Source organism: Python bivittatus, unplaced genomic scaffold (assembly GCF_059951505.1).
Source record: "Python bivittatus isolate LINGU-HERP-01145 unplaced genomic scaffold, Pbiv_v1 ctg000480_np1212, whole genome shotgun sequence".
Lineage (NCBI taxonomy): Eukaryota > Metazoa > Chordata > Lepidosauria > Squamata > Pythonidae > Python > Python bivittatus.
The window spans coordinates 88,890,965-88,916,007 of NW_028277075.1; positions in this window are offsets into that span (position 1 = coordinate 88,890,965).

Genomic DNA, 25,043 nt, shown 5'->3' on the forward strand with positions numbered 1-25,043 from the left:
GCTTTGAGTGGATCTCATGTACTTCATCTTTTGTATATATCCATACTTCCACAAAAATTCATGATGCAAAATATGATCAATAGATGAGAGAGAGAGAGGGAGAGAGGGAGGGAGGGAGGGAGAGACACATACCCCAAACAACTACAAATGTATATGATAACTACATAATAACACTGGTAACAATACAGTGACTGGTTTCTTTGTTGTTGTTGCTTTAGGGTTAATAAGGTATGGTGGCTTTTCTTGCTGATATATTAGGAAAACTGGAATGGGGGATTGAAAATAAAAGTTTGGAGGCCTATGTAGGTGCTAGATCAGATAGAATGGCCATATTCCCTGAAATATTGCCATCTAGTGGGACCCAGGAAGTGTGCCTTTTCCATGGCTGCTCCTACTTTATGGAACACACTTCCCCCAGCAATCCAGCAGGCCCCCACCCGCTTAGCCTTCCAGAAGGCCATTAAAATCTGGCTCTTTACCCAGGCATTGGGTACAGGGGAGGCGGCTGTGGAGAGTTGTTGGGGTACCCTGGGAAGTTGATGGAGGCACCAGGTTTTTAGTTTTTTTATATCTTTTTATGCTTTTATAGTTTTATTGTTGTGAGCCGCCCAGAGTTTATTAAGATGGGTGGCCATATAAACCTTTTCAAACAAATAAATAAATATTGTCAATAATCCTGCTGATAGCAAGAAGCAAAGAAGGCAGGGATATGTGCAATTATAGGAAAAGTAGTGCTCGATACCAGAATTCTTCAAACAAAAGGAAGTGATTGAGCCTTGACTGATCTCTGTAATGACACTAGTAACAACATATATGGAGACTGAGTTGCAGTTACAGATGTTAATCTCTGCCACTAGCCAACACACAGCTGTTCTGCTGACTGTTTGCAGTAGAAGAGCAGTCTTGAATTTAAGCCATAGGCATCAGAGACCAATTGATGGAGGGTTAGCAGAGAAGGAAGTAAAATTGTGCTAGTCTCTCCTTGTGACCCACACAGGCAGAAAGAGGGTTGAAAGAAGAGAGAACTCTTCCCCAGGCCAGCCCAAGACATTTTGTTACCTGACGTAGAGTAGTGCCACTTCTCCCATACTGAAAGGCAAACAGTTTGACAACTGAATTTTCCTTCAGCACTGGCAGCGGACAACATCTTTTTCTGCCTAGTTCAAAGGTCTGCCCATTCACACACATTGCTCTCTACCTTTTGGCCCAATGTTCTCTCTCTTCCTAATGGTCAGGTTGGCACTGACCTCACCCCTGTGCACCTGACATAGAAATACATCTCTGTGCCTCTCCTCTGCCTGCTCTCAGCAGACTGGTAAAAGTTAGCACATTTCAGGACTAATTTACAAGGCGGCACTATAATATGGAGAATTTGTATCAGTAAATTGAAATAAATTATATTTAAATCATATCTTCTTGTTTATCACGCTGCATATACAGCTCTTTATCATAAGACAAAAATTATTTTCACACTTTTCATGGTAATTTCCTGCTGTGCAAATATTGACATATGCAATATTGTGCTTTAGGAAGGATTTATATAAACACAGAATAGCATTTCCACAGATCCTGAAACCCAAGGTGGGAAGAAAACCAAATTTTGTAAAGTACAGGTTCCTACATTTGAGCCAGAGGAAGAAAGAGTGAGAAAGAGAATCCCTGTAGTACAAAAGGAAAGATAAACTGGAAATTAATCTGAATTATTCTACCTACAAAAGAGCTAGGAGTCCTGAGGTGACTGATTTTGCTGCCTTGGGTGGTAAAGGAGGGGAAATTATTTTGATGCATTATAACAAAGCATGTTTTTTTTAGCTTCCAGGATGACAAATTGCTGACTTCTAGGAAAACGTGAAAGGCTGTATTATTTTGGAGGGCTTTTTCTTAAGTCTATATTGGACACCAAATTGTCCTTGCCCTTGTTCTTTTTTCCTTTTTTCCCTTAGCTGCTACTTTGGTTACTTACCCTTATTATCTTTGTTTGCTTTTGGTATTTTTTTCTGGGTGATTGTAATTACAGTATTTTTGTCATTAGTTTTTACTTTGGAAGTTTCAAACAACTTTAGGCAACTTTTCTCAGGACAGGGTTGCAACTTACTCTTCCATCAGCTTGAGGACCTTCACTAGAAGCAGAAGGCACAGTTTTCATCCTATTTCTCTCCCTTGGGGGTCTTTTTAAGGGTGGGAATAGGATACTTCTAGAATATAAACCTTTCCCATTTCTACCCAAACAATCCAAAGTTATGCTGCCAAACGTAGATTATTTGTGTATCTGACAGCAGAAATGGATAGGCCTCCTGCTTCAACCCCCACCCTTATTTTTAACAAAGAGGGAGAAAATGTGCTACCAAAACCAGCCCTTTTGCTCTTAATTCTCAGCGGTACAATCTCAGGATGCTAGACAGTACAACTGCAGTGCTGGCCCCAGCAGCCTATGAGCCATAGGTTGCTAACCCCTGGTTTAAAGAGTCAACTACATGCTCTAGTGAAATCAATGACAGGAGGAGGAGCCAGTCCCTTATATTGCAAGGCAGAACACAGAAAAAGCAGAAGATAGTTGGGGAAATAAGCTTCTTTTTTTTTTACTAAGAAAAGAGGACTAACAACTGCAAGCAATGTATATTCTAAAAACAAAAAAAATCTGAATATCTCAGCTCATTTTATAGAAAACAACTAATGTATATGTGGCATAAGTCTGCCATACAGTTAGAAGCGCTCAAGGATTTCACTGTATCTTGATATCACTGAAACAGTTCTGCCTACAAAGGATAGAAATGAATAGGTTTGTTCAACTCTGTGTATGTGTGTGTGTGTGCGCACGCACATAGGGTAAAGAAGATGAGAAGTACTGTACTGTAAATAGATAAAATCTGTCTGAAGGGCTATCCAGTCCAAGCCTCCTTTGAAGATAATGAGCTATAAGAAGGTATGAACAGGCAAGTGATAGGTTTCTACATCAGTGTGTGGAATCTGCACGCATGCAATGAAACACATTGTTCAAATAAAATTCAAAAATAGTTCTAAGCAGGCAATGGATTCAGGGCTGGGTCAGCAAATGGGCAAAAACATAGAATATCTTCATCTAGCAATTTGAAAAGATTGTGGGTGGCTTCATGTAGTTTAGGGACTCTTCTCCGGAATGATTTTATTATGTGTGGGTATGTATGTATGTATACATACACACACACACACTTACATATTGCTTTAATACCAATGCTCAACATTTAGCCTCTAACCACTCCATGAAGCTGCAATTATGATAATTAGGAAATAGCATCATATCATCAATATAACTTTGGAGGTTGAGCATATATAAAATATAATTAACTGGAGATATAATTTAAAAAAATTCCCCTAGAGGAAAAGAGGTAAATACCATCACAACCTGAGCCTCAATTAATACAACAGCTGTCTTTTGCTCAAGACTGTACAATTATTAACATTAATGAAGAGCACATATCAGGAGGGAGAATCTAGTAGGGATTTTCCAAAGAATGTTTATCATTAATTTATGTATATACTATATTTATAGTATAACAGCCAATGCTTGTACTCGCTTGAATTTATTTAAATTTGCAATGAAGGTAAAATCTCCTTCAAGTTGAGCTCAGTTCCTGGTGAATTCATGGACATGAACTTGGCAGCAATGTGAAATTGAATTGTCACTGCTTTCTTCTAGGGTGCAGTTTGGTTTGTTATGATGTGATTTTGACTTCCATGTCTAGCCTACAGACCTACAAATCCTCGTAATCAGCAATGCAGGAATTAACAGGGTATAATCATGCTTAATTTTTTCAGATCAACAAAAATCAGCTATTTTACTGGGCTAAACATCTTATCATATTTGACTAATCTGAATTCTAATTTGATCTAAAATATAGAAAAAGGGGATAAATTTGGAAAAGTATTTTGGAGCTAAAAGCATGAGGTTGAGAAGGACTGATACCTTCTCTTTTATTACCATGAGAGGCGTCTAAGTTTCCAAGGCATTCTGCTCCACTGAACACGTCTTGAAGTTTATATCCTCTAGTGTCACTGGAAAACTCTTTGATGGCAAATTCTTTGGCCAGGTGGAATCTTCCATTAGCATAGCAAGGAGGAGGCAAGTTTGGGTGACTTCCCCTCCCTCCTATAGCCTTCACATCTCCCCTTAATCTGTTCCAGATGGTCATAGGACATTTTAGAACAGTGTGGAAGATAGAACGAAAGGCTGCAAGAGGAAGGCAATTTGATGAATTTTTAGGACTTGACAGAAAATCTGATTCCATGGCTTCCACCCCCCATTGGAGTAAAAAGAAGGTCATTCTTCAGCAGTGTGACACTAATTGGATGCAACCTCCTAGCATCAGAATACAATATCTGAGAATGTAATGCTACTGACAATAGGATTGTGCAGTTGATTTCAGTTGCAAAAAGGTGCTTCAGAGTGTATAGGGATGGCCCCAGGAAAAGCCACAGATGCTTTAAGGAGCTGTAGACAGATGCTATGTTTATACCCTACATGCCCTGAAGCATATTTGAATCTGAAGGGCTGCACTGCCCTAATTGGCAATATTTATCTCTTAATAAAAATTTTGTAAAGTTATTAAAGATGAAGATGTCACAGTTATAATTAGTAGAAAGAGTACTAAAGACAGCGATATTAATAATACTTTTGTGTGTGTGTGTGTGTGTAGATAGATAGATAGATAGATAGATAGATAGATAGATAGATAGATAGTAATTTTAGCTCTGTAATGCTTGCAAACAGGTTCAAAAAGGCAGCTTATCTAAAAATAATAAAGATTGTCCTACTTCCAAGTTAGCATAAGACTGAATATGATTTTTAATTCCTAAAACCAACATGCCACATTTCCTGATCCTTCCACAGATCTTTGCTCAAACTTTATTCTTGTACTTTCTAAGAACCATTCACTGTTTTAAGATGCATCATTGATATTTCTGAATACCTTTGTTTTGTTACTTGTGGTATCGTTGGCTATTTGTAGAACTTCCACCATTATCAGAAATAATACAAGCGAAATCCTGTGTTCATGTGGTGATATAAAATTGACCCTCTCCCTTATTGACACAGCAAGGTCATAACTAGGTGGGGAAAAAGGAAAACAATGGAAACAGTGTTAATGAGTCAAACAGATACAGCTAGGCCATAATTTTACTTATATATTTATTATTACATTTATATGCCAGGATGTTCCTAAAAAAACTATTATCAAGAAAGTCAGGTTTAAAGAGGTACAAGATAAACTCCCTTGAACATTTGTGTTTTGTTCCCAGACTTCAGAAACTTAACAAAATCGCAGTGATACATAAAGTGTAAGCAAACTTCTTACACTTTATGTGTAAGATAAAAGCAACTGAAAGCCACATAGTTTTTATGTTAGATTTCTGCATAACTCTCAGAACTACTTACCATAAAGGTACCCACACCAGATCTCAAGCAGTTTTGTCTACTTTGTATCCCAATATGGCACAGCTGCTTATTTTAATACACTATATAGTATACTGTGATAAACACAGCATCATATTGTGTGGAAGACAGTCACCAGCTTGGAGTGATCTACGCTGCTGTGGGATTTCTCTAAGCAGATGAAGAGGCCCTATTATGCCCATGAGGAAGGATTAGCCAACAGGATATATTACCTGATGACATTTTGCCTCACTTTTTAATTTCCTGTACATTGTTTACTATCTATTTGTACTTCTGCTGTCCATTTTTAAATTGTAGCATTTTAATCATTTTAATATTTGTGTTTTAATTTATTTTACTTCAATTTTAACTTTTTTCTAAGCCTTCTCATTTAAGATGGGGTATATAGCAATCAATTGTCCTGAAATGATTGATATATCAAATCCATATCACACTAATAACTTCTTCTACATTTTGAGTTGTGCACATCATATTGTTGCTGTACCAGATTTATACAGTGATAGAGATCTCCATGACTTTCCAGATCTCACTGAAAATTCAAATGATTTATCATACTTCTGCTTCCGTAGACATAAGAGATAGTCTCCCTCAGATGCACAATTATTTTAAACCACTTCTGATTGAGCGTTGTTTATCTCTCTAGCTTTTCTCTGAGCTTATACACTTCAGCATATATAAATCATCAAATGAACTGGGACAATGTCATTTTTCTATATTATCACAGGATATTAATTCCAAGTTGAAGGAATACTCAAGTCCTTGCTGTTGTACTCATCCATAACAAAAAGGAACACTAAAAAGAAAAATTTCTGCTCAGCTCTTGATTGATTGATTGATTGATTGATTGATTGATTGATTGAACTGCTAGAGATTGTGCTGTGGAGAATGTAGGCTTTCTCTCAGAATTGGGCAGGCTGAAACATTCTGGAAGTGTCAGACCCAAATCAATACACAAATATTAATGGAACCCTTCATCAAATATTAATCAACTTGCTGAAATGGGTTGATTTTACATTACCTCTTCGGCTGATAAACCAGAGATTTTCAAAGATATGATATGATCATGGCACACTGCTCAGAACTGCTAGAGAAGTAGTTTCCTAAGTCATGATAGCCTTCTAAGCTGCAGGATGGCCGTATTTTTGAGACAGCTTTTGACACACCAAGGCTATTAAAGGTTATAGAGCAACTCTGGCTTTCCCAAGAATAATTGTTAGCTTTTCTGGGCTGCTTTAGTTAACTCTCATATAGAGGAGGGTTTTCTGCTAGATGCTTCTCAGTATCCTGGGCATTTGGGTAACAATATGCTGCTTGTACCCACCCTACTGCATATTAAAATAAAATCTATATTTGCATCAAGGGTATTAAAAATTTATAACCAACATAATTGTTGGTATTTGGCATATTTCTTATGCTGAATCAAGTCAACAATATCTCAGGTCTTACTGAGTATAAATAAGGAATGAAGAATCATACCCCACCAGAAATTATGGGACTGCATCATCATCCCTGACCACTGGGTATGATGACTAGGCATGATACAAGTTGAAATTCAACATCTGGAAGTTCCCCCATCCAGGCAATAGGTATTCCTTCAATGTTGTTATTTTTATCGTGAACTGAAGAGAGTATTGGGGACATCTTCCATGCAAGGCATATACCTATCTACTTAGGTATATATTTGGTATTTCCCCACCATGAATAATATATACTGAGCATTCCACATGTCAGTGCATGTGGAGATAATACCTGATCTGTCTCAATATACTAGTAACATTTCCAATCATCCAATATAGTTAATGCAAACAAATTGGGGGGGAGGGGGGGAGGGGGGATAAAAGGATGAACAACAATGGAAGGCATCAAGGACTGAACCAATGGTTCTGAAATATTTTGTCAATTATCAATTAAATATTTCTCAGCAGTACAAATCATCCTTCTGCCTTATCCTTGATTCCATTTTTATCCCCATGGATGGTCAGTTGCTTAGGAACTTACAAATATCCTGTTCCTTTCTAGAGCATAACACTCAGAAGGGGCATGCCTTTTCCAGGCAGACCAACCCAGGCCATGTCTCTCCAGCAAATGCAAGAAAATCAGTGCCATGGATTTTCTGAACAGGACTGACTTTCTGAAGCTCTGCGTTCCATTCCAGCTAAATATTGGTTCAGTGCAGCCTTATGAAGGTTAAGGCTGGGTATTAGCCCTTCATCCATGTTTCTGCTTTTTAAAAGACCTTTACCTGGTTTTCTATCTGTTGGCTTCTGCAACATAAAGGAGTCTGAAATTGCTCATTGCACCATGTCCTGCAGCTAAGAGCACTTACAAAAAGTCACGTAGATGAAGTTTTCAGTTAGATGAAGAAGTCTGTAACTCATCCTCCTCTTTCTGGGAGTACTGGTGATCTTTCCCATTGGGACCAGGCCATGAGTGAATTTTCACTAGGTCTTAAGTACTTTGGTTCAAGAACTGAAAAAGAAGAAACTGGATGCTATAAGACGTTGGTGAAAGAACAAAGATGTAAGAGTTCTCTGATTTCTCATTAATTTATCTGAAATTGCTATTGATTCTTTATTTATAAACAGATCACTTGGCTGGTTTTTCAGATACATTTGTGTGCATTTATTTGGTTATGCTTTTCCAGTTCTCTGCAAATATAAATGCTATTTGAAGTTCAAAAGAAGAAAAGCATAACCATCATATTCCATAAGTAAAAACAAAAATAAAAGCAGAAGCAGGCCATTATTTCTAAAGAGCATATATTTTCAAAATGTGCTACTTCAAGTATAAGCTGCTCTCATTAATAAGAAGACCTAACTGAAATAAAGCCAAATTGACTTTCCTTGTAGGTATTTCAATTAATTAACTCATTTAAAGAACATATAACAAGCATAACCCATCTTGACCAATACAGCTTCAAGTCAAGTTCAGTGAAACATAGACCACAAGATTTCCCAATAGCACCTTGATGACCAATAGGTATATTTTTATCTCTCTCTCTTCCATAAAGGTAATTGAATCAAACATGTGTTTAATTTACTCTTAAGGAGTGTTTGTGATGCATATAAAAGTAGAGTAAGCCACCAAAAAAAACAAAAAAAACAACCACCCTGGAGCTTGTTGTGAAATCAAATGAGTATTATGTAAATCTTTTGGCAATTCAATTATATTACCACAGCAGAGCAAATGCTGTTTGTGATTTCTTCTGACATGCTTGTGGTTTCTTTTGAAAAGTAAAATACTATGGGCAAGATTATTCTAGGGCCTTTTCACCAGGTAAGCAACTTCCCAATCAGGCATATTGGCAGTTTGAAGTCTTTTGACCACCTCAATTTATATTCCGAGAGAGGCGCGCTAGAATAGCTTCCTCAGTTTGGCACCTTCCCTACTGACTGGGAATTCTGGGAGCTGCAATCTCAACGTATCTGGAGGATACCAGGTTGGGAGCAAAAGTGTAGAGTACACAAAATGAAAAATGTCGCAAGCTCAAAATGAAAGAGTGCCATTCTGAATACTGTGTCAGAACATTTCAAGTTTCCCGTGTTCTGACAGATCGAATCTCAACCTTGTAAGTGTTCCAGGTCTTCCTGCAGCAAAAGTTAAAAATGTTTTGAATGTTTTGTTATAGGAAACAATGAAAACTTGAAACAAAGCCTTCATTTTCTTGGTTTTCACCCCAAGGAGATGGGATAGCAATCCATGTGGTGTAATGAATTTTAAATATATTATAGTCACCCACCAGAGATTTATGGTATAATATCTTTCTCCCAGTCTACAGGGAAATTAAAGGGATGATTTTTAAGTTTAAAAAAATGAAATTGTCCATGGCATACAATAGAAGCAAAGGTTAAGCAGGAGAATTTTCTTGCAATCTGCCCTGCCTGATTGCATAAACAGCCACAGGAAGAAGGAGAAGGAGACTAGCAACAGCAATGGATTCATTTTAACACAGTCCATGAAGAACAGGAAAATAGTCTGGAGACTTATTTAATAAACTATTGCTTGCTTGCTAATTTTCTGCCTGCACAGCGCAACAAAGCCACATTTGCAGTCTGAAACTTCAACAGCATAGCAGTATCTGTAGTGCATATGCACTGGACAGGGGACACTTTTGCATTTAGAAATCCTGCTGCAAAGCTTGAAGAAGCAACATATTTGTGTATTTTGCTACCTGGAAGTTCAACAGTGTAACAGCAGGTTTGGAACTTGCACCGGCTATTTGAATGACTACTCTATACTGAGCAGCAGACCAGGTTTTGCACTCTCTTCTCCCACCTTCAACGTGAGAGTCCTTAAGTCTTCCTCACTTCCAGCTATCAAAGTGGCATCATCAGCATCTCTGAGGTGACTCCCTGCAATTTCTAGGTAATGGTAGGTAATAGTGATACACAAGTCATGAGAATTCTAGGTGTTTGGCTACTTCTTTTCTATAAAGACATCACTTCTGCTATTTTCAGCAAGAGGCTGAAAAATATATTCAGCTTTGATTAAGAAAAGACAGAAGAACTTTACAATACAGTTACTAATAAAAAGTCAGGACTCCATAAGGCCTTGAGGATACAAAGACAACAAATTGCTCCAGTACAAAGCTGCTGTTATTTTCCTGTCATCTAGCTTGTACCACAGTTGTTTGTAAAATGAGACAGTCAACATAGTTTTCTTAAGAACTACAAGACATTCCATACATATTTGGCCTCAGTGTCTAGAGTAGAGTAGAGTAGCTATTCAGAGAGGAATTGTAACATTTGTGTTTTGGGTACAATCAAGACAGAAGGCCTGTAACATACATACAGGAATGTATAGTTTCTACATGTAGTGGATCATCAACTAGGGAGTCATTCTGAAACAACAGTTGCTACTTCAGCTGAGTTTCATTCTATAAAAAATTTCAAAGATATTTGAGATAACAGGAGATGAATTATTGTATTTGACACTCCAATTGTAGTGATATTTAAAAACTAGCTATTAAGGCTATACATTTCATACTTTGATTTCTATTGTATTTAAAGAATGAAAATCCTGTCCAAACCATTATCTATAATGTCAGTGATCACTTGCACTTGAAAAAGATGTTTGTATATTTTGTGTGCAGAACAAGTCCAGTAAATGATTACATGGCACATGTGACATTTTACCATTTTCTGTTGAATAGGGTCATTGCAATTAATAGATTGAGCACCAAAGGTGCCACTATTAATAATGAACGTTTAAAACTAAAACAAGAGAGAAAACTCAGGGGATGGCAAAGCTGTTATCTTCCAAACACTATGCTAAATCTTTCAGATTGCTTTGCAGAAGTGAGACCACTTCTCTGACGCACCAATAAATAACTAAAGAGCAACAGCGGAAGTTATGGTATTTGTAGGTATTGGTTAACTCACGTTCATAGCCACTTACTTGATTCTACTTATATAACTTGAAGTTTATTCCATATAACAGATAAGTGGCAATTTCTCCCTCTGTATATAATATTTCTGGGGATGTCTTCAGTATTGTGCAAAATCACCCACTAGAACATATTCATGAATCATTATTTAAATATGACACAGAGATGGAATAAATAAAAAATTGTATGATAGATGCAAAACTTCAAAGAAGTAATCACAGTAAAACAATGGGAAAAGTTATGGGGAAAAATCAATAAATTTTTTCCAAGTTATATTTAAGAGAAAATTGGTATAAAATGTTTTACAGATGGTATATAACTCCTTCAGTAATTGCCAAGATAGACAAATCAAATAACAAGAAATGTGGGAAATGCTACAACAAAGAAGGAACATTTTATCATATGTATGTAGTGATCATGTAAAAATAACTCAGAAGTGCTAGAAATACATTAAAATATTCAGAAAATTCTAAAAATAAAATTTGAACTCCAGCCACAAATACTTTTATTAGGTATAATTCCAGAAAACATAAATGAAACATGTTGCAATTTATTAAGGACATGGCTGACAGCTGCATGAACAAATCTGGCACAACATTGGAAAAGAAAATCCTTGCCAGTGATACAGGATTGGGAGACCAAAGCTGGAGAATATGCTACAATAGCAAAACTGACAGTACATATCCATTATAAAAGTCTAACCAAATTTAAGTAGGAATGGCTCCTTATATACTACACATTACACAGCAAGGCAAATTGGGACATTTAGAATATGCTTTCTAGGAAAAGAGTTACAAGACCAATAAAAAATACAGATGAAATTACAGATTCTAGCAATAACCTTCAATGTTCAATGTAAAGTACAAATATTTACGTTGTGGTTATAGTAGAGGAAAATGGAAGGGAGGGGGAGGATGCATAACTAAAAAGTTTTTTCATAATGTTTTTACTTATGCTTTATTAGTAGTTGTTCTTTCTTTAGTTTGCTTTTAATATAAAGATACAACCTTTCTTTAAAAATGGTTAAAAGCATAAGTTAAAAATAAAAAATAATACTGGCGTTTAGTATTCTTTACTACAAAACAACGGAATAAAGTTTGTCATCTTCTAAAGCTTGCCATAAAGCATTTTGAAAGCATGCAAAATTCATAAATGAATCCTCAGCTGATTCAACACAAACATAAGCAAGCAAATGAATGATGAATCCTATTAAATAAACAAGTAAACGCACACACAGACTTGCCCTATGGCAGCCTGTGTGGTGTAGTGGTTAAGGTGTGGGCAGACCTGGGTTCTAGTCCTTCATTAGCATGGAAACCAGCTGGATGACTGTGAGGCTAGACTGGGAAATCTAAAAATTCTACCTACCAGCCCACACTGGTCCAGTATGGTAGATTACGGATCATTACCTTCAAGGAAGAGACTTTTATCCAATTGTGGATTGGTTCAGGCTGATAATAATAATACCCATATCCTTACATACTTGCATGCATACACATATAAAACATAGGGCCCACGTAATTTGCATAGTTCCTTAAGCACCACAGTCAATGTGGTCAACAGTGCGTGCTTTGCACCGATTTTACGACAGGTAATTTAAGACTAAGGTGTTCTTAGTGTTATCACTTGAGAACCTTTTGTAAAAACAAATATTTATGCTGATACATAATGAACAAAGATCTTAACACAATGCTGTAATGAATTCCTAGCACCGCGTGGCTTGCATAGAAAATGGGACCACTTTCATTCAGAGGAGCACATACTGTATGCACAATACTTTTACTGTGATCCATATCTGACATTACTTGAACACACTTGCTCATGCAGGAGCATCCTTTGTTTTCTGCAAACTGTATCCCATTGGAATAGATCTAAGGGAGAGGAATTAGATATACCCATCAAAAATAGATATTCTACATTAGTGCTAAATATGGGTGACAGAGCTGTGTTTAACCTAGGATTTAAAATATTTTATTGTACAGCCAAACTGTCTCCATCACGTTTTGTTATGTCCAAAACTCCATTTCCTGAAAGTCTATAATATGTGTTTTACAACTGTGTGCAGAAAAGAGTAGATTCCAATGGTCGACTACAATTATTCATGCTAGTTTATCCCCCTTTTCTCTTTAGTTCTGGCCTCATTTATCTTGTTTATTGGGTTGTTGAAATGCCAGTCCATGCAGAGTTTCTGCACTTCTCTCTATGGAATCTATAAATTAGATACCATTCCTTCCTGAGTAAGCTTATTTTTGAACACTCAGAAATGGTTTTTTAGTACACAAGCCAGAGCAAGATCAACAAAACATATTCTGCCAGTGTTTTGTTTATTGGAATATAAAACACCATAAACAGAGAATCAATTGTCATTCAAACATATGCACTCTGAAGTCATGATACAATGATCATATTTTATAAAACATTTGTGCAAATTGTATCACAGGCAGGTTTGCCAGCATGTCATATTCACATAACATTGCATAATTTTTGTCTCACAGATGTCAGAACACTTCAAATCCCATTTAGAAATTATTCAGGTTTTGCTCAGTTACATATACTTCTATTAGTTTATTGCAATCTAACAGAAAAAGATGTAATGAGCCTATGCTGCATTTCTGAAAACAAATATTAAAGCAACATATAACTTCTGATATCTAAATAATCTTAATGTAATATTCTTTTACAGAATCTTATAACTGCATATTATGAAAAAAATTTATGTGAAGATCAAGAGAATGTTGGAAATGTTATGATGTTAGATCCAAAAGGTTTACAAGGTAAAGGATAAACATTACACAAATTATGAATATTTTCCATGTTAATATTAGATATGTCTTAATGTTCAATTTTGTTTTATTTTATTTTATTTTATTTTATTTGTGCCTTCAAGTCAGTATTGACTCCTGGCCACTGCCTGGACAAATCCCTGCAGTTTTCTTGGTAAGTTTTGGTCTCCTGGTTTCTAGCCTCAAACTAGCTCTCTAATGTTCAATTTAATATTCCATAATTTATGAGGAAACAGCAATGTTTTTTTCAAATTAATCCCAGCATTCAGTTTTTATTACTCAAATTTCATGGACTGACTTTCATAATCTCAAATTAGGTTATTATAACATTATATTCTTCCTCATATCTGTAATGTAGGTTCAGCTGGAATGTTCCCTGTTCTTCTGTAAGCATTCCTGTCTGGATTAATGCATGCCGTCTTTAAGAGTATTATAACCAATTGCTTAATGTGAGATCTAAGTTAGGCTTTTACAGAAAGTATGACTCTTGTGATAATTTGATTTATTTATTTGTCATATTTATACCTACCACAATCACAAGACTCTTGGCTTTAGGGAAACACTAAGGCATTCAAGACTGAAAGGACAGGGTTTATACATCATACCAAGCCATTGTGACTTGGTTTTCCAAATTGTAAAGACTAGTTTCATTAGGCTAACACCAAACAAGCCATGTTATAGTCATAGTATATATAGTTATATATAGCCAAGTTTGAATGTGGACTTCCTATCCGTCAACCTGTCCTGAAGCCGGACTGACACATATCCAAATAATGAGATTCATCCATGAGTACCTTAAGTTTAATTACTTCCACTAGGTCTGAGTCCTTGATTTCTTAGTTTTAAAGAATATGTTCATATGTTCATTAAGATTTTTTTTGTTAATGCATTTCAAGTGGTATAAATAAAAGAGAAATGAGGAAAATTTAGTGAATGAGATAATAATTTAACCAAGTCAAACATCATGAGTAAAACTTTTGCCATGAAGAAGCTTGACCTGTAAAACCTGTACTGAGATCCAAATTTCATTTTTTTTTCTATTTAGATTTGGTTTCCTTTGAACATATTATTTGAAGAACTTCATATACCTGAACTATTTCTGAAATAATGAGACTGTGAGTGTAATTTAATTTATTTGACAGACTTGCTGCATACGAAAAACACAACTACAGTTTGCTGAAAAGTGAAGCATACTAATTTCTCTTTTTTCTGATCAAAATTCAAATCCTTGACGTTTGACCTAAGAATGGGAGAAGGGAGAAATACTGGGTCCTCCATTTTCCCATTAAAATAAAACAGCAGTTTGGAGACTATCAAGTAGTATGGGGAAAGAATTAAACAGCTTCTCTCCAAGACAGTAGGGCAAAGCAAAAGCATTTTTATAAATGCCTGGAGTTCATTCACAGATGTTCCACACATACCTCGACTCTCCACCGCTAAACCGAGACATAAAAGCCTAGGTTTTCTTCCTAAATGAAGCTTGACAATCAGTTGTAAATACAACTCTCCCTGCTTAGTGCAACTGCTAATCCCCCTTATTTGTACACTTTTTTATGTATCTCCTTATGGCTTCTACAAAGAATCTTTGGAGAAAAATACCATGCCATTTTCATATTCAAATCCTTCCTTGCTGATTGCTCTGTCAAGTTTCATCCACTTGGACAGAACAGCTCTATTAACTAAAAAGGCTCACTTTGTTTCAAAATGAATTATACATCTGGGAATTATTGCTAGAATGAGAGAGAATTGTGTGTGTGACTCTAAATTCTAGAATGTATCCCAACACTTCACTGAGCTGGACAGATGGAGAAAACAACCTACTACAGAGTTAATATCCTATATTATGGCAGCCATAGCTCATTTACTTGTCTACTTAGCTAAATCTAATGCATATATACATGAAATTAAATTCCCACACTGTATTCAGTCTTCTTCTGTTAACTTGAGGACTTCAGCATTAGAGTAACATATATTTCCAAGCCAGTCTTTACTTCTTTTCTGTTATTTATTCTTTTCACTTCATTTTTTCTGGAATAATAAGAGCAACAGCCCTGGCCTTTTTTCAGGTGCAGCAAAATAAAGCCTCAACAAAGAAATTGCTATAGGACTCCCAATTGTAGGGATCCTTAGAGTAGCAGTGTTATCATGCAGCATTTGGAATGATGAGATCTGTTACCTGTCATAGCAGTACAGCAGTGTTGTCCAAACTTGGCCACTTTAAGATGAGTGGACTTCAACTCCCAGGCTGGCTGGGGAATTCTGGGAGTTGAAGTCCACTCATCTTAAAGTGGCCAAGTTTGCACAACACTGCAGTACAGTAATTGTGCTTTGTGAAAAAGTAGCTCTAGTATCAGAAATATTAGGAATTTTACTCATTCGATGTCTTGGCTTGGAAGAAAGATATGCTCTTAATAATCTGTCATTTAACCCTCAGTGTAAATCACTGCATTGCTCATTTACTTCTTTCCACTTTGTCTCCTTCTTACCCTCGGCAGATAATCCAGGTAAAAAGCAATGTGTTAGAACCATCTCACACCAGAGCCACAAGAAATATTGCTGTTAAACGTTATAGATACCTTATGTATATATAATGAATACGCTCTTACATTTTGGGATAACCAATGTTATGAAGAATGCAGAAAAGGAGCAGGCAATAGAGAAAGAAATTAAAGGAACAAATGAGACAAGAAAAAGAAAAAGAAACATAGCTAAAAGCAGTTTACAGCAACACCATTCACAGTACTTTTCCATCCTTGCAAACAATATTTGCTTCCACTATGGCCTTATATCACTTCATACACTTCATATACATTTGTTCTTTAAACTTTAAACTTTCCATCTCTTCCTTTTTTAGAATTTGATAAACTTCATCGAGCCATGACTTCCATTTCCTCTTGACCCATTCACTCTTCCTTCACATAGTTCTTCTGCAATTCAGTCCTCATTCTTTCTTCTATATGACCTAACCACCTCAACATAGTTCTTTCATACCACTCACTAGCCACTCACTTTTGTATTCAATCCATCCATCCATTGTTGAAGCTATCATTTTTGTTTTACCGTACACATTTCTGCACTACATCAGTCCCACGGCATTCAACATACTTTTATGTTTCTCCTGACATACCCAACTCCCACTTCCATTTAACAAAGTGGACAGAAGCAGACTTTATAAACAGTCTTTTTGCTTCTTTCAACAAACATTCCTTCCTCACAAGGAGTCACATGCTACTCGCTATCCTTCTACCACTTTGCACATTGTAACATTTCTGCATCCATTTTATTTATTTATGTATTTATGTATTTATTTAACATATCTCTATGCCATCGCAATCAAAAGGCTCTCGGTGGCTTACATAGAAAATATACAATTCAACCCATCCATGGTACAAAATAAAAAACAACAATGCAACAGCACAACAATAAAACCATAAAAAATAAAAATGGCAATATTTTTCATCAGTAGTAAAAAAAACCCTACTTATAAATTCTCCTACTTGCTCTTCTTTTTTTCACTATTTGTATGTAACTTGCAATTGTTATGTTTAAACATAATTACCTTAGTATGTGATAAATTTTCAGATCCATACTCCTCATTGTATCATCCAATCTATCCAATATGTACTGCAAATCATTCAGGTTCTTGGCCAACAACAATGGCATCATCTGGATGGGTTACTTCCCAGGGTGCTAAAGGAACTGGCAGATGTGATCTCAGAAACACCCCCCCCCAAAAAAAAACAACTTGGAGAATTCCTGGAATATAGGGGAAAAGCCAAAATACAGAAGAGCTGACATTGTTCCAGTCTTTAAAGGGGGGGGGGAGTAGAAACTACAGCCAATTAGTTTGACATCAATATCAGTGGAACTCCTAAAAAATACACCAACAAGAAATGGATTTGCAAGAACTTTTAAAAAAGCAAAACGATTACTAGTAGCCAGCCTGGATATGTTGAAAATAAGTCATGTCTAAGTAATCTTATTGCTTTTTTTCCTTTCCTTTTTTTGTTTTTTGACTAAGTGACTAGATTAGTGGACCAAGGGAATGCTGTGGATGTAACCCAGACTTCAGTAAGGCATTTGATAAAGCTGACTATAGCCTATAAGTGGAACAATGTGGGATAGATAGCCCCACTACCAGCTGCAACTGATTGAACAACCATGCCCAACAAGTGGTCCTTAATGGATCTATGTCTGTGTGGACAGAGATATGCAGTAGATACTTCAGGGTTCTCTTCTGGGCCCAGTGTTTTTTAACATTTTTATACATGACTTAGACAAGGGGATAAAAGGGACGCTCAGCAAATTTGCAGATGACATAAAGCTTGAAGTCATTGCTTACATGTCAAAAGACATACTTATGGTTCAAAAGGTTCTTGATAGATTTGAACATTGGGCTTTTTCCAACAAAATGCAGTTCAGTAGTGAGAAATGTAGGGTTCTGCACATTAAAAACCAGAATTTCAGGTACAAGGAGAATGGTACCTGGTGGAACTTTGTGAAAAGGGTTTGGGTTTCCTGGTAGACTACAGATTAAATATGAGCCAGCTGTCAAAAAAGACAATGCAATCTTAAGGGGACATCAACAGAAGTATAATGTTGAGATCATGGGAAGTTGAGACCATCACTTTATGTTGTACTGGTCAGTCCACACCTGGAATGCTGTGTCACGTTTTGGTTGCCACAGTACAAGAAGATTGCTGAGGAGCTGGGAAGAGTGCAAAGAAAAGCAACAAAGATAGTGAGGAGCTTGGAGATTAAATCCTATGAAGAATGGTTCAAGGAACTGAGTATGTTTGGCCTCAAGAAGAGAAGGCTAAGACACGATAGCAGTCTTCCAATATTGAAGGATTGTCACAGGGAAGAGGATGTTGATCCCTTCAAACCAAGGGTTCGAAGATTTACAGAAAGAGATCCAAACTTGACAAAAGGAGAAATTTCCTGACCATAAGAACTATTGTGGAATAGCTTTTCTCTTGCTCCTCACTAGAGGTTTTCAAAGGTTGAATAACCAATTGCCTGGGATGGCCTGAGGATTCCTGTCCTGGGTAGGGGATTGGACTGGAAGACCCCTAAGATCCTTTCCAATACTATGATTCTGTGATTCAGTCCAGAACCAAACCATATATCTACCCATGCTTCATTCTATGGATCATTCACATCAGTATTCATCTTTTTTATTTCCCAGGACTCATGGTTCCTTTTGCCCTGCGGCACAGAGCAGATACTCTGAAGGGACTGATTAGAGAATCATCTTTTTCGTCTTGCAAAATGTTTCTGCCACAACTGTGTAATAAATGGATGACATCAAATCCAACCCCCTGTTTGGTGCAAGATCCAAATTAAACAGATGGCTGTCTAGCCTCTTCTTGAACATAGCCAAGGAAAGGGAGCTCATCACTAGTTTGGATAATTGGTTCTCTGCTGAAGTACCCTGGCTGTTGGGAAGATTTTTCTAACATTCAGTCAGAACCTGTCTTCCAGTAACTTAAATGCATCATTTTTTGTCTTCTGCTTTGGAACAAATGAGATCAGGCCTTGCCCTTCTATGTGGCATTGTACCAGGTATATAAACATTGCTATCATAGGCTCCTCTGTGATCTTTTCTCAAGGCTAAACATGCCTAGCTCCTTCCATTTCTCTTCATATGGCTTAGTTTTTAGTCCTTTAAATATTTTTATTGTCCATCTCTGAGCCTGTTTCAATTGCTCTGCATCTTTCTTAAAGTGTGATCCTCAAAACTGGACTTGGCACCGAAGGCAGGGTCTCACCAAAGCAGACTAAAGCAGTGGAATAATTACTTCCCATGATTTGGAAATTATTCTTCTGTTGATGCAGTCATAATTGCATTTGCCTTATTTGAAGCCACTTCTCACAACTACTTCATTCACTTTACAAGCATTTGGCCTTGGGCAGTAAATAAAATTTGATTTGATTCACTTTGCAATCAACTACTATTCCAAGATGTTTTTCACAAGAACTACCACCAACCCAGGTGTTCCATATCCTATATCCATACATTTGATTTTTAAGTGAAGAACTTTGCACTTATCTCTCTCATATTTCATTGGGTTATTTTCAGTTCATTTCTCCAATCTATCACAATCGTTCTGGAAATTACTAGAAGCCTGGTTGCTCTCTTATGGAGCCCCTTTTAATTTGGTTTAGTTTTGTTCTTCTGGTCAGCTGTGTTCTCTTTTATCTGTAAGGCGGCCTTGACGTTGGAATAACTCAATAAATTTGAAGTTTATTTATGTCTTCTAGAGTATCAGCCAAAACTGTATTTAGGCATAAGCTAAACACACTACACCCTAAGGTCTCACAGTTTCAAGGGGCATCTCAAAATTTTAGAACTTTTTTCATTTGTGATAGTTTTATATATGAAATATAGTGTTCATATATCAAAGTTAATTAAGTCCTGTATGGCTCATATGAACTTCATTAATTGATTAAGATATGCTTTGTTTCTGCATGCATTCATACCTTCTGTTCAAAGAGGGCCCTTCCCCGCCCAATACAGGTATGTTAGGCTTCTTGCCAGCATTCTTGCCAAGATCATTTGTAACATAGCCTTATTCTCTGTTAGCACTTGCAAATAGAGCTTCTACAGCTTCCAATTGCTTAGAGCCTCACCAATCTAAATCCAGCCCTGATATTAGCTATCCTACCCAATTTTGTATCATCTGTAAAATTGATATGCATACCCTCCACCTATGTACCCAAATTGTTAGTGAAAAATATTGAAGAGTAGAGGCTGTCATTTTGGCACCCTTTCTATTGCATCTGTTCTGTTTGCAATCCTATTGAATAATGGTCTTCTCAACTGTTATAATCTAGTTGTGAAATTTATCCCACTAAGTATTTGTTGTTCCTATTAAGTCATACAGGTAGTCCTCACTTACCAACAGTAATTGGGACTGGGAACTGTCACTAATCATGTGATCACCCTGAATTATGACAGCAGTTCTGGCAGTCCCAGTTGCCATCATTAGACAAATTCTGCATGGTTGCAGCATCCCTCAATTACGTGGTTGCCATTTGTGACCTCCTGCCAACTTTCCCATTGACTTTGCTTGTTGGAAACTGGCAGGGAAGGTCACAAATGGTGATCACCTGACCGCAGGATGCTGCGACATTGTAATTGCAAGCTGGTTGCCGAGTGCCCGAATCACGATCACATGACCATGAATCACTGTGATAGCCACAACTATGAGGACCCTTCGTAAGTACCCCTCATTCAGCACTGTCGTAACTTCGAATGGTTGCTGAATGAGTGGACATTAAATGAGGACTGCCTGTATTTGTCCTTCTGTAATAATAGTTTGGGCTTATATTGTTTGTCTCCCATAATGTGAGTATTTGTTTTATCACCATAAAGGCCATGAATTTCATGAGAACCATGTTCTTTCTGAACATCTGGAGGGCCATAGATTCTCCACCCTGGAGTGCTGTTGTACATTCACTATTGTAATGAATCATAAAGCCAGTTTTCAAGAATGGTGTGCTAAATTCTGATGTATTTTTTAATAATGATAAGCTTATTTTTTTCCAGCTGATAAAAACTGACATTAACAAAGGATAGAGGGAGAAAATAGAGAATCAAATGAATATTAATCTCCTGAGGTCTCAGAAAGAATTCTTCTCGGAACAAGGATGTAAATCATGCCACGCTTGGCTAATTTTTGAATCCTCAAGATTCAGTGACAGAGAACTGACTCCTGCCTGCATGTTCATCACCTGTTGACAATTAATTTCAGCAAAGCCATGGTACACATTTATGATCTAATAATAAGGAATTAAGAGCTGTTTATTTATCCTTCACTGTAGCTAAGTATTGTAAGCATCAATCATCTTGCAATCAAAATCTTGCATGCAGATTGAATGTCTCAGTGAGTATTGATGCGATACTCATATCTTACCAAAGACTGAACTTAGGGAATTATGTGAAATGCCTGGTTATTCTAGGAATACTCATGGTAGTAATACTAAGGTGGGCAGGTAGTGGTGTCCTAAAGGGATTGATTGTGATTTTATTGTGTTAAACATTTCATTTCCCAACTTCAAAACAGTGTTAAGGCAGATTATATGGCTAGCAATTGCAATTCCTTTAAAACACATATTTTTGTTTTTAGTAATAATCCTCATATTCTCACACATGCCACCTTTTCCTGTGCTTCAGCCACACAACTGAGGAGTTGGCTTGATCTGGAAGTAAGGGAGACTTTGGAGGCTTCAGGTAAAAGAAACTGGCTGTTTTTGTATGTCACAGCAAACAAGAATTGTGAAGAATTTTGGAATAAAAATTGTTATTCTGTAAAAACTGTGAATAAAAAACATTCTATTTCATAGCTCATCTTGTGAACAGAAACTGGTAAAGAGATCACAAAAACTCCTTCCATGGTTTGTTTACTGTGGAATGCTAATCAGGATTTCTGATTTCAGAGACAGAAACCATAGATTGTTTTTGCCTCTCAAAACCAAGTTTGAAGATGTCACAATAAACAAACCACCGAAGGATCTCCTGTACTTTGTTTTGCTGCTTCAGCTAACTTTGATAAACACAGCTACTGATTTGGCTTCTGTTAGATAGACTAAGGGACTGAAAAACCAATAGACACTATGAAGTTCATGGGATTTATGTGAAAACTCATTGCTCAGATCACTAGGTCAGGATCTATTATTTATTAATTAATCAGTTTTTTAAGCCTTTCTTAACCTGGCAACTCCAGATATGTTGAATTAGAGCTCCCAGAATATCTAGGCATCATAGGATTGTAAAGGCTTAGTTGAAGGAGAGTATATCTGGACTCTAACACTTTAAGAAATACTCAACATTCAAACTGTGTTGAAATTGCAAGATATATATTGCATTTCAGATTTATACCACAATGTTTGAGAAATAATAATAATAATGCTCTTCTTCTCAAAGAAATTCAAGAAATCCAGCTGTTGTAAACATGTTGGTATGACTTGACTCACTTGATTTTACAGTACATTTATTTATTTATTTATAATTATTAAACATATTTCTATGCCACCACAATCAGCTCTCAGCAGCTTACACAGGGGGAAAAATGTCATATAAAATATGAACTTTCCTGAGCTGATCATTATCTCATGCTAAACATCACTGAAAGTTAACTATCAGTTAAAGAGCATTCCATGTAAATTATATTTACAAATGCAAAAAAAGTACAACTGTGTGTGAAGAGAAAATAGAAAATGTAATTTGATTCCCAGTTGCCAAATGTGAATAATCTTTGCACAGTGACTTTCAAATGCTGAAATACATAAGCACTGAAATTAAAAAAAATAAAATCAGAGCTGCTTGCAGCTGCACTCCCCATGAAGTGCAAGAATCACACATCTTGTTGGGGAGAGATTTGAGTATGTCTGAAACATTTGAAGGAGGAACGTTGGAAGCAGATTATCCCTACTCTAAAATTCCCTGATTTGGATATTTGCCAATATGGAGCCTAAGTTCATAGGATGTACATTAACCCACAAATTCTGAAAACAGGTTCCTAATATCACATCAGAGGTTTACCTATATACACAGCTAGCCTGAAGCAACAACTTCATTTCCTCTACTCTTTCATGCAAGGGTGGTATCATAAATGAAGGTGTCACAGAGATACCAATTATCCAGATTGTTATTAATCTCCAGTTCTTATGAAGTACTTTGTACCCAGTAACATAAAAGAACTCAGGGGTCCACCTACTCTTCAGGCCAAAAAGAAAGACAGTAATATGCTGCCAGTGAAATGAAAATCAGCATCAAACATCACACTGGTTCAAAGTCATATATGGAAAAGGAGGATCTCAAATGCTTTATGAAATCGCATTAAAAGTGTAACAGATGTTTTAAAATGTTAATATTTTCCTGATCACATGTCCCCTGTTTTGCTCTTTCCTGTCAAGATTTTGCCTCTTCTGCTGCATTGTGTTCCCTCTTTAAGTAAGCATGCATCATATGCAAAAATGAAATAATTAAATAAGAATTTAACTATTACAGAAAAGTGAAATAAATCATGTCAAATGGTCTGATGTCATAGATATTCTTGGTGGTACTGCACTGGCTTGAGTGAGTCACATTATTCTGGCTACAATTAAAATATGCTCCCATATACATTGGAATTTCTCTTCTTTTTCTATTCTGTGACAAGAATAGATGTGTTTTTTCATAGATGACTCAAGTCAACAGAACTTGCATCCAGTTGAGTTTGATAAACCAGTGCCGTGTCACAAAACAGTGAGGCTTTGAAAAAGTTGCAGCCCCATCTTAATCCGATTTAGAAAGATACAGCCTTTGACTAAAAGGCTATTGATTTGGGATAGCATCTATGAATCAAAAGCATCTAGATAATACCATTTACCTTTCCTGATTCTACAAATTTCTGCCCTCCTTTCATGTGCTATAAGAGCTTACCCTAATGGGATTAACACATGTTCAACCCCAGTTTGTTTAACCATGGTTTATTGAATCATCATAATGATGATAGGATTCACACGTGTTAATCAGAAACAATGGTTTACACAGTAATTGGGCTCAGACAACATGCTAAAAGGATTTAAGTCAGCATGGGGCAGATAGTCATGGGACTCAACAATTCCTCAATTTAAAAAAAAATGAGATTATTTATTAAAAATAATCCTGCCTACATCCAAAGACTATGGGAAGCCCCCATTAGCAAAATTATAACTTTGAGAGAGCAGGTAAAATGTGCGATAGAACATTCTTCTCTGCTTTCTTCTTTTTTCAGGAATGATCTTATATATACATGTACAAGGACCACAGTTAGCACTTTCAAGACACAGAATGGCATTGGTGCTGCTTCAAATATAAGACAATGTAAGTAAAACTATTCTGCTTCCAGGCAGGCTTGCAGCCTTTTATTCCTGTTATTGTATTTTCTTTGAGAGTAGAAAGTATAATAGAGGGGATACTATACGACAATACCATTGTTGACAGCCATCAACAGTGAAAGCAGATATGGGAAGAAACGTATCCAAAAATTTTAAAGAAAGTCCAGATAGAAAATTTATTTCTGGAGAGAAATGAATGGGAAAATATTACAATTAGGATACTGCATCCTGAAACTAAATTTCACCAAAAGAGAAAATATGAAAAAGTAAGCAAAACGAGGGAATTGGAAGAGGCCAAATAATTGAAAGGAGAGATATATCAAATAAGATCTTGATTTATTTGCTACTGACAAGTTGGGGTGTAGAAATCTGCAAAAATATTTGCTGGGGACCCACCTATTTTTAAGTCTTATCACAGGATCAAAGTTCATGGAAGTCTCTGAAGATCATCTGGAGCTGATAGACATGAAGAGTATCCTTCTTTCTGTACTGATCCATTGTCTTGACTCAGACATCAGCTTTATTTTTATTTTGTTTTTTTATGCCAGTATTCAGGCAGATGTCTACAGGAAATCAGGTC